This window comes from Lepisma saccharinum, unplaced genomic scaffold (assembly GCF_977018435.1).
Source record: "Lepisma saccharinum unplaced genomic scaffold, izLepSacc3.1 HAP1_SCAFFOLD_148, whole genome shotgun sequence".
NCBI classification, from domain to species: domain Eukaryota; kingdom Metazoa; phylum Arthropoda; class Insecta; order Zygentoma; family Lepismatidae; genus Lepisma; species Lepisma saccharinum.
In genome coordinates, this window is record NW_028142958.1 from 353,172 (window position 1) to 365,432 (window position 12,261).

At 36.8% G+C, this 12,261-nt stretch overlaps 1 pseudogene; it reads left to right on the forward strand.

Moving 5' to 3' along the window:
• Positions 1-11,179: 11,179 nt before the first annotated feature.
• On the forward strand, positions 11,180-11,740 carry LOC145982356 (histone-lysine N-methyltransferase SETMAR pseudogene; annotated as a pseudogene).
• Positions 11,741-12,261: the final 521 nt, after the last annotated feature.

Here is a 12,261-nt window from a genome sequence, read left to right on the forward strand (position 1 = left end):
TTGGTTGGAAGAGTGGCCACTGTCTGTGTGAGTTGTTTGATCTCTGTCTGGATATTCTTGATATCTTCTGATTTCAATATGCGATTCACCGCCCTCTTAATATTTTTAAGTTCCTGTGATGTAGGAAGATTTGATACTGTATTTTGCAAAAATTCAAGTGCCAATTTTACATTGTTTAATTCAGAAGCATCAGCCACATTTTGCATAGCATTTTGGAGCAGGGCTATATCTGCCTGAGAGGGTGTTGATTGTTGTAAAATTTCAAGCTTTGTTTGGATATCATCTATCAAGTGATGAAAATGAGATAGCTCAGATTCAGTGTTGAGGTTTTCAAGCTTTGTGATTTGGTGCTGGACACTGACAAGTGTGTCTACAATCCCAGGCAATCTGGATTCTAGTACATTTGCCAAATCACTTTGCACTGCTGCTATTGTACCCTCAAGATGGGTTATGGAACTTTGAATTTTTCCAAAATCTTCATATGTTTCAAGTTGCAGCTTAATGTTTGCAACACTCCGAGTTATTGCATTCAAAGCATCAGAAGATGGCAAATTGTTCATAAAATTTTCAAGTGTCTCAATTTTTTCTTTAACCTCGGCTATGGCATTGTTCAGAGGGTCCAGATTAGGTATCTGGAGTGATTGAATCTGTTCCTTTAGAGTGGAAATCACTAGATCAAAATCTTCCTGTGATTTTATGCTTTTGACAATTGTTTGGAGCTGTGCCTGGACATTATTTATCTGCTCTTCCAATTGCTGTTTCAATTGCTCGGAGTTGGTGGCCTGGGTCTTAAATTTGGCTTGAAGAGCTGCTACAGCTTCTTCTAAACTTTGAAAATTATCCAATGTTGCCAGATCAGTATATTTCTGAAGCAGCAATTTGAGTTCAGAATCAATTTTAAGAAGAGGGTCCATGCATTGTGATTGTAAATTTGTAATTTCTAATTGAAGACTGGCATTGAGTGTGGTCTGTAAAGCTTGTAAATCACTTCTCAATTTCTTGACTCTGACATCAAGCATCAGAATCTCATCACTGTGATCTTCATGTCTTGTATGGCCAAATATATCATTAGGCATTTTTGTTTTACTGGTTATTTATTATAGAGTATCTGATTCTTAATTCTATAAAAAAGGGTATAAGCTTGTCATATGATCCAGGGACCTCAATATATAAGCAGTCACCAGCAGAAACAGTATATACAGTGCCAGAAACCATGTTTGAGTGCTTGATTCTATAAATATTTCTCCCTATTGAAATCTTGACATCACCCTCAGGGGTTGTAATAAATTGCAATTGACCACCTACAGGTAATTGGTAATGATTTAAATTATTGTTAAATATGTACAATATTTTGCCTGTTTCATCATCATTATCTGTAAGTATGCTGTTCAGATGAATAATTAACAAGCCACTCAGTTTAGACAGCATATCAGGAGAGGCTTGTGGTGTTGGCAGCTCCATAATAGCCTGTTTTTTGAACCCAAATAAGTTCATAGGCATGTTTATTTATTTCAAATCATGCTCTGTAATTGGGCATTGTTTGCCATTTTTCAAATCACAATGCCCCCAAGGTAAAGTATGTATGTCACATGATAAAATGCATCTCTTATCATCATGCGGGTCCAGAGCCACTTTTCTTACAATATTTGAAGTCAACAAGTGATCCTCACTCTGAATTCTATTTTCTGATGTTCTAATTGAACTCTGGGATTTGATGCAATTTTCATAATCTTCAAATACAAGCTCTTTTTCCACAGTTACTTTGCCAATACCCTTGGCTTTTTTGACAACAGCACTACATGTTTTAAAACTGTACATCTTGGCACTTAACCCAGCAAATTTCACAATAACATCACCAAGTGTCTCATCTTTTAACTTGCCAGGCACCTTTTTGTTGTGGTGTTGTTGAATCTTTGTATGTTCACTGGTATCAAAGTATTGAAACAATTCAGGCTGTGCCATATCTTGATAAACATCTTCTGTTTGAATATCAAGAATAAAACTATCCGTATCCATGTACAATAATTTTACACGATCACCATAAAAAGGTTTCAGCACATCATAATACAATGTTAACATGTGTAATTTGGACAATTCCAATATCACAGCCCCTACGTAAATAGGTTTATCAAACTTAATCTTTGTTTTCTTCATGTTGAAAAGTGCCATATTCTCATCATAAATTCTTCTGTAATTGAAGTTGGGCTTTGCAACCAATTTTTTGCTCAGGCTGGGGTCAGTAATTATTTTAACATCGGTATGTTTTCTGACATTTTCAATAGTTTTGCCATACACAGAATTCACCATCAATTTAAACAAGCCCTTATCAAATTCGCTTTTTGCAGATGTTCGAAGCTCCGTGTTTGTATCAATGTATGGTTTCAACCATTCTGAGTGCCTGAACCTCAAAACTTTTCCAACTTTGGTCACTTGAACACCATGATGCATCAGGAACTGGAGGTTTTTGTAATATGTGACATAGCCCTGTTTTGACTCCAGAGTCATCATGAGCTTCTTCTGTTTAGAGCCAGGTGAGCACTTAACCTCGGGTATTGGGGGCAGATCAGAAAATTTATTGTGCAAATGTTCAGGAATTGTCAGATCAACCTCTAAGAAGAGGCCATAGTCACTGTCATCAAAATCCTGAAGATCCTCAATATTGAAATCTTCGACCCATTCAAGCCCTGCATATGGCAGTTTTTGCATCATAGCGTGACCATAGAGGTTGTTTGCATCTACATAGAGTATATAATTTGATGGCCGTGCTGGATCATAATCAGGCATATACTTGTTATTTGCTCTGGCATATCTCTGGGAACATTGCACCATGCCTCCTCTTATACATTTCTCCATAAACAGATACATATCTTGATCGTGGATCAGATCCAATTGCATTTTAGTGTTCAAAAACGTTGCGGCCCATGCTAGGCCCGGGGCACTGTAAAAATACACTGGATCCAGTCCATAATTTTGCATGGAAGATTTTCTGAATGCCTGCAATATATCAGCTAAGAGGGTGACATCAAGTTTCAAATATGCCATGTGATAATCACCAAATGTCTTGCATTTTAAATTGTTCCACATCAAGTGGGCATGGTGATAATCATCATCACTGATTCCAGATCCTCTGATTTTGCTGTAAAACTCTTCTTGTGGTGGCAGGGAACGCTCATCAAATTTAGAAAAATCTGTGACATAGTCATATGGATATACACCCTTCCGCCTAATTAATTTCAGGTCCTGATTTGGAAACAATGCACGTGTGATTTTTAATTTATCATCAGATAATTGAGAGGCCAGTGTAGCCAGGCTAGCAGATAAAAATCTGTAAGAATCAAGAAATCTTATGTGAATAGGAACACCATCAACTTTAATTATCTTGCTAATAGATATATATTTTTCATCATTTTCAGCTAAAATATTTAAATTCTGCTTGTCAAACCCCTCGTATCTGATCAGATGATGGAAATCATAATTGGATGCTCCATGGCAAAATATGGGGATAAATTTTGGTCTCTTGATCTTAATATTACAGCTATTACACAGGGCCATTAAGAATTTACCATCTGTATGAGAATGGTGATGTACCTTGATATTTGTATCTGAAAATTCACAATCACATACCGGGCATTTTTCTGCATTGTTGAAATCTTCAATCTGTTCCTCTGTTAAAGGCAACATAGGCTTTGATTTTAATAAGATGTTATATGCTATGTCACGGCACTCATTTTCTATTCTATGTGCAAATATTTTGATGGCATTTGGTCCCTTGTATGAATATTCTTTAGTAACAATACCATCCTGTACAACCACATAACAAAAGCTGGAAGGTTCATGTTGCTGGTATGGTGTAATTGAAGATTCCTCAGGATCTGGATTGCAGAATGCAATATGTTTGACGTTCGATTCAAAATCACAGACAATATGTACTGGGTGTTCCAACAAGGCTTCATACTTTTTGAATTTGCAATTTTCACTTGGATTGGGCATCACCATATGAACAGGTTTATGGTTGCCACAGTATTTTAGATGCTCAATTAACTTGTTTTTGGCAATTTCTGCATTACATTCAGGAACCCCCTTCACCATTTTTTGACCATCAAATACAGTTAAACATCTTCTGCACAACTTGAATATTCTATGAGTTTTGTCTAGTTGTGTTCTCACTAAAGCTTCAAGATTATGTATCAGAGTATAATGATATGTGCTTTTCCCTTCAATTAAGAGCAGATCAATCGGAATTGCAGCTTCATCATCAATTGTACTGATTCTAAGAGGTGCTATCGGGCAATTGCCAGTGGAACAAATAAATACATTAATAGATAATTGTTTGCCATCGATGTGCCTGGCCTTTTTTTCAAATTTGTCAATATTCTGAACAGACATTGGATATTCCAAACCCTCCATTGCATCGTCAAAATCATGTTCATGCTGTTTGTAATAAGTTATTCTCTCAGGATTCCTTGAAACTGGATACAAAGCAGCTAATATACACCACAAAAAGCATTTCTGGTCGGTATTTTTTATATTGACCACGGCTCTTTTGTTTTTGATATTGGCAGGTAATGGCAAATAAGTGGAGCCTTTTAATGGGCTGAATTCAGAAATATTAACATATAACTTGTGTGGAGAGCCACATAGGGTCCATCCAGACTCTTTTGCTGCAAATTCAGAGTGTTTGATATTCAATTGATCTATCAATCTGCTTATTATTTTGTCTGAATTTGCGTTTGAATATACCGGTACAGTTTCTGTTACGTGGGGGTGTGTAAATTTTGTGTCATTTGGCTTCTTATATTGTACAAACAATTTGAGGAACAGCTTATAAGAGCCATTTTGTGCATTTAGAATTGCCTGCACTTTAGGATTTACACTGTTCAAGAAATTCTCAATGCCGCATCTTGGCTCTGATACAAACCGGTGATCCCTTAATTGGCCGTTAAAACTGCTACGGATGGGTGCATAGCGTGGCTGCTTTGTTGCTCTGGCATTAAGAGGTGCTTCGTGCTTTCTTTTCAGACCAGATGTAGATGGTTGAGGGGGCAATGTTGATGACTGTGCAGAGCAAGTATCTTTATGTTTATACGTGAAGTATTCCATGTTATATTTTCTATTGCATTTGGGGCAAATTTTTGTGGGAGTTCTGTATTTGTCTGGATTACAAATTTTTTGATGTTTGGCCCAATTAGAGCTGGATATATTCTTATTGCACTGATTACAATATTTTTGATTCGGCATTTTTGTTGTTGTTTATTATATACAATTTCCTGGGTTTCAATTCAAAACTTTATGCTGAATAAAAAATATCAGTTGGGTTCAGCTGTGTGCTTTGTGTGTGTGTGTGTATGTGTGTAGGTGTGTATACACTTAATATTTTGGCTTTGGTATTTATATAAAATTTCCTGGGGTTCAAATCTAATCTCTATGGATTAATATTATTAATATTAATCTTATGACAGGTTGTAAAGCCAATAGCCCACAAGTGGAAAATCATTCACATTGACCCAGCGCAAATGCCTGCACAAACAAGCATATCTTGAATAGCAATAACTTTGTTATGTATAACAGGCTGGGACAAATATAAGCTTGACTCTAAATATGAGTGGATTACAACAAATAACAGATTTTATATTGTTCAATATGAATTTAAACCTGTAAGTATGAGAAGTACTGTATCAATACATCTGTTCTCCTCAGTCAGTCTCACAATACTGAATGACGCAATACTCGGGAATTTCTGTAAATACTGGCGCTGAGGGCAAGGCAAAAATCAATACTACCGTCTCGGGAATTCCACACACTGACACAGAGGAGAAACATGCAAACATATAATATAAGAAATAGAGTGTTACGGAGCAAGCAAATTGAACCTAGTATCCAATTAAACTTAAACCAGAAGTAAATATGTGTGTGTATGTATGTGTATGTGCTTAATTTCTGGTGTAGCCAAAAATATATCAATTTTTGACAAGTTTATAGACAAAAATCTGGCTGATGCAACTTTTGTAAGTATAGCAAATCTGCATGAAAAAAGTTCTTCCTTTCTAAAAAATTCCCGAGGGCATTTTTCCAAAATTCTTGGGTTAGACTAGGGTTCCACCCTAGAGCAAAAAGCTCATGTAGGCATGTTAAGCTTGATTTAAGTATAGCAAATCTGCTGGAGAGGGGTTCGTACTTTCTTGAGTTTATAGTATCATAAATACAACTACTCTCAGATCTTCACCAAACTTTGCAGGGATACATTGGATGTCAAGACACGTGGGAAAAACGTACAAAACAAGAGATTGGAGACATCAAGATTTTGGACGAATTTTTTAAGAATTTTCAAATTTTCAGAAAGGATGTTCCAGATAAGGTCAAAAACAACATACTCAGATCTTCACCAAACTCTGCAGGGATACATTGGATGTCAAGATACGTGGAAGAAACATACAAAACATAGGATTGGGGACATCAAGATTGTGGTCAAATTTTTTAAGAATTTTCAAATTTTCGGATAGGAGCTTCCATATAAGGTCAAAAACTGCATACTCAGATCTTCACCAAACTCTGCAGGGATACATTGGATGTCAAGATACGTGGAAAAACATACAAAACATAGGATTGGGGACATCAAGATTGTGGTCAAATTTTTTAAGAATTTTCAAATATTCGGATAGGAGCTTCCATATAAGGTCAAAAACTACATACTCAGATCTTCACCAAACATTGCAGGGATACATTGGATGTCAAGACACGTGGAAAAAACGTACAAAACAAGAGATTGGAGACATCAAGATTTTGGACGAATTTTTTAAGAATTTTCAAATTTTCAGATAGGAGGTTCCAGATAAGGTCAAAAACGACATACTCAGATCTTCACCAAACTTTGCAGGGATACTTTGCATGTCAAGACACGTGGAAAAAACGTACAAAACAAGAGATTGGAGGCATCAAGATTTTCGACGAATTTTTTAAGAATTTTCAAATTTTCTGAAAGGAGGTTCCATATAAGGTCAAAAACTACATACTCAGATCTTCACCAAACATTGCAGGGATACATTGGATGTCAAGAGACGTGGAAAAAACGTACAAAACAAGAGATTGGAGACATCAAGATTTTGGACGAATTTTTTAAGAATTTTCAAATTTTCAGAAAGGATGTTCCAGATATGGTCAAAAACAACATACTCAGATCTTCACCAAACTCTGCAGGGATACATTGGATGTCAAGATACGTGGAAAAAACATACAAAACATAGGATTGGGGACATCAAGATTGTGGTCAAATTTTTTAAGAATTTTCAAATTTTCGGATAGGAGGTTCCATATAAGGTCAAAAACTACATACTCAGATCTTCACCAAACATTGCAGGGATACATTGGATGTCAAGACACGTGGAAAAAACGTACAAAACAAGAGATTGGAGACATGAAGATTTTGGACGAATTTTTTAAGAATTTTCAAATTTTCAGATAGGAGGTTCCAGATAAGGTCAAAAACTACATACTCAGATCTTCACCAAACTTTGCAGGGATACTTTGCATGTCAAGACACGTGGAAAAAACGTACAAAACAAGAGATTGGAGACATCAAGATTTTCGACGAATTTTTTAAGAATTTTCAAATTTTCTGAAAGGAGGTTCCATATAAGGTCAAAAACTACATACTCAGATCTTCACCAAACTTTGCATGGATACATTGGATGTCAAGACACGTGGAAAAAACATACAAAACATAGAATTGGGGACATCAAGATTTTGGTCGAATTTTTTAAGAATTTTCAAATTTTCAGATAGGAGGTTCCATATAAGGTCAAAAACTATATACTCAGATCTTCACCAAACTTTGCAGGGATACTTTGCATGTCAAGACACGTGGAAAAAACGTACAAAACAAGAGATTGGAGACATCAAGATTTTCGATGAATTTGTTAAGAATTTTCAAATTTTCAGAAAGGAGGTTCCAGATAAGGTCAGAAACTACATACTCAGATCTTCACCAAACTTTGCAGGGATACATTGGATGTCAAGACACGTGGAAAAAACGTATAAAACAAGAGATTGGAGACATCAAGATTTTGGACGAGATTTTGAGGAATTTTCAAATTTTCAGAAATGAGGTTCCAGATAAGGTCAAAAACTACATACTCAGATCTTCACCAAACTTTGCAGGGATACATTGGATGTCAAGACACGTGGGAAAAACGTACAAAACAAGAGATTAGAGACATCAAGATTTTGGACGAATTTTTTAAGAATTTTCAAATTTTCAGATAGGAGGTTCCAGATAAGGTCAAAAACTACATACTCAGATCTTCACCAAACTTTGCAGGGATACATTGGATGTCAAGACACGTGGAAAAAACGTACAAAACAAGAGATTGGGGTCATCAAGATTTTGGACGGATTTTTTAGGAATTTTCAAATTTTCAGATGGGAGGTTCCATATAAGGTCAAAAACTACATACTCAGATCTTCACCAAACTTTGCAGGGATACATTGGATGTCAAGACACGTGGAAAAAACGTACATAACAAGATATTGGAGACATCAAGATTTTGGACGAATTTTTTAAGAATTTTCAAATTTTCAGAAAGGATGTTCCAGATAAGGTCAAAAACTACATACTCAGATCTTCACCAAACTTTGCAGGGATACATTGGATGTGAAGACACGTGGAAAAAACGTACAAAACAAGAGATTGAAGACATCAAGATTTTGGACGAATTTTTTAAGAATATTCAAATTTTCAGATAGGAGGTTCCAGATAAGGTCAAAAACTACATACTCAGATCTTCACCAAACTTTGCAGGGATACATTGGATGTCAAGACACGTGGGAAAAACGTACAAAACAAGAGATTGGAGACATCAAGATTTTGGACGAATTTTTTAAGAATTTTCAAATTTTCAGAAAGGATGTTCCAGATAAGGTCAAAAACAACATACTCAGATCTTCACCAAACTCTGCAGGGATACATTGGATGTCAAGATACGTGGAAGAAACATACAAAACATAGGATTGGGGACATCAAGATTGTGGTCAAATTTTTTAAGAATTTTCAAATTTTCGGATAGGAGCTTCCATATAAGGTCAAAAACTGCATACTCAGATCTTCACCAAACTCTGCAGGGATACATTGGATGTCAAGATACGTGGAAAAAACATACAAAACATAGGATTGGGGACATCAAGATTGTGGTCAAATTTTTTAAGAATTTTCAAATATTCGGATAGGAGCTTCCATATAAGGTCAAAAACTACATACTCAGATCTTCACCAAACATTGCAGGGATACATTGGATGTCAAGACACGTGGAAAAAACGTACAAAACAAGAGATTGGAGACATCAAGATTTTGGACGAATTTTTTAAGAATTTTCAAATTTTCAGATAGGAGGTTCCAGATAAGGTCAAAAACGACATACTCAGATCTTCACCAAACTTTGCAGGGATACTTTGCATGTCAAGACACGTGGAAAAAACGTACAAAACAAGAGATTGGAGGCATCAAGATTTTCGACGAATTTTTTAAGAATTTTCAAATTTTCTGAAAGGAGGTTCCATATAAGGTCAAAAACTACATACTCAGATCTTCACCAAACATTGCAGGGATACATTGGATGTCAAGAGACGTGGAAAAAACGTACAAAACAAGAGATTGGAGACATCAAGATTTTGGACGAATTTTTTAAGAATTTTCAAATTTTCAGAAAGGATGTTCCAGATATGGTCAAAAACAACATACTCAGATCTTCACCAAACTCTGCAGGGATACATTGGATGTCAAGATACGTGGAAAAAACATACAAAACATAGGATTGGGGACATCAAGATTGTGGTCAAATTTTTTAAGAATTTTCAAATTTTCGGATAGGAGGTTCCATATAAGGTCAAAAACTACATACTCAGATCTTCACCAAACATTGCAGGGATACATTGGATGTCAAGACACGTGGAAAAAACGTACAAAACAAGAGATTGGAGACATGAAGATTTTGGACGAATTTTTTAAGAATTTTCAAATTTTCAGATAGGAGGTTCCAGATAAGGTCAAAAACTACATACTCAGATCTTCACCAAACTTTGCAGGGATACTTTGCATGTCAAGACACGTGGAAAAAACGTACAAAACAAGAGATTGGAGACATCAAGATTTTCGACGAATTTTTTAAGAATTTTCAAATTTTCTGAAAGGAGGTTCCATATAAGGTCAAAAACTACATACTCAGATCTTCACCAAACATTGCAGGGATACATTGGATGTCAAGAGACGTGGAAAAAACGTACAAAACAAGAGATTGGAGACATCAAGATTTTGGACGAATTTTTTAAGAATTTTCAAATTTTCAGATAGGAGGTTCCAGATAAGGTCAAAAACTACATACTCAGATCTTCACCAAACTTTGCAGGGATACTTTGCATGTCAAGACACGTGGAAAAAACGTACAAAACAAGAGATTGGAGACATCAAGATTTTCGATGAATTTTTTAAGAATTTTCAAATTTTCAGATGGGAGGTTCCATATAAGGTCAAAAACTACCAGGTAACCAAGAAAGTTCATGCGGTTTTTACAACTGCCCGTAGTTTTCGTGGGGTAGTACACAGTTCAGCCGCCAGGGGTACATGTATGTGTGATTGGCGGAAAGCTCATTCCTTGGCACGTCGGCTAACGTAGATAACAGGTCGCAGTCGATAGTTCGGGAGCAAATATTCGCAGTGAACCATGGCTGTGTCGAATGCAGTAATCAGGGCGTATTTACTGTATGAGTACAAGTTGGGCACAAAAGGAGCGGAAGCAGCAAGAAAAGTATGTGCAGCGTTTGGAGAAGGTACAATTAGTGAACGGACAGCGCAAAGTGGTTTCAGACCTTCTCGAGTGGCGATGAGACACTGGCAGACAAACCTCGATCGGGCAGACCGAAATCTCTCGATGTGGACCAACTGAAGGCAGCAATTGAAGAGGATTCACGTCAAACGTGTCAAGAACTCGCTCAACAATTTGCGGTAAGTGCTGAAACAATTCGTGTGCACCTGCATGAGCTTGGCAAATCATGGAAACTGAGTAAGTGGGTCCCGCACGAGCTGACGGCTGCGAACCGTCTCCAACGACTGAACATTTGCGCTTCCTTGCTCACTAGGAACAACAACTGTCCAATTTTGGACCGCATTTTGACGTGTGATGAAAAGTGGGTAATGTACGATAACAAGAAACGCTCATACCATTGGCTATCGTCAAATGACACAATACCTTTAACTGCAAAACCTGCTCTTCATCAACGGAAGGTGCTGCTGTGTGTCTGGTGGACTACGGCTGGGATTGTGCATTATGAGTTCTTGGAAAGTGGTAAAACCATCAACAAAGAGGTGTACTCCGCGCAATTGCAAAGAGTGGCCGAACAGCTTGCAAAAAAAAAACAACCTGCATTAGTGAATAGGAAGTGTGTTCTTTTCCACCAAGACAACGCTAAACCGCATACAGCAAAGATGACCCTGGAGCTGATTTCTTCTCTCGGCTGGGAACTTCTGCCACATCCAGCGTATTCACCCGACATTGCTCCATCAGACTACCATATTTTTTTGTCTATGGACAACCATATGCGCAATCGACATTTCCAAACTTGCGAGGAGGTTGAAAACGCGGTGGTGCAGTTTTTTGCGGCCCTACACAAATACTTTTTCAAACATGGCATCCACAGGCTTGTACAAAGATGGGAGAAGGTTGTAGAAGCGGATGGTGGATATTTTGCAGAATAAATATAATGTAAACACATTTGTTTTGGACCTTTTCTTCTTTGTACTAAAACCGCATGAACTTTCTTGTTTACCTGGTACATACTCAGATCTTCACCAAACTTTGCAGGGATACCTTGGATGTCAAGACACGTGGAAAAAACGTACATAACAAGATATTGGAGACATCAAGATTTTGGACGAATTTTTTAAGAATTTTCAAATTTTCAGAAAGGATGTTCCAGATAAGGTCAAAAACTACATACTCAGATCTTCACCAAACTTTGCAGGGATACATTGGATGTGAAGACACGTGGAAAAAACGTACAAACAAGATATTGGAGACATCAAGATTTTGAACGAATTTTTTAAGAATATTCAAATTTTCAGATAGGAGGTTCCAGATAAGGTCAAAAACTACATACTCAGATCTTCACCAAACTTTGCAGGGATACATTGGATGTCAAGACACGTGGAAAAAACGTACAAAACAAGAGATTGGAGACATCAAGATTTTGGACGAATTTTTGAGGAATTTTCAAATT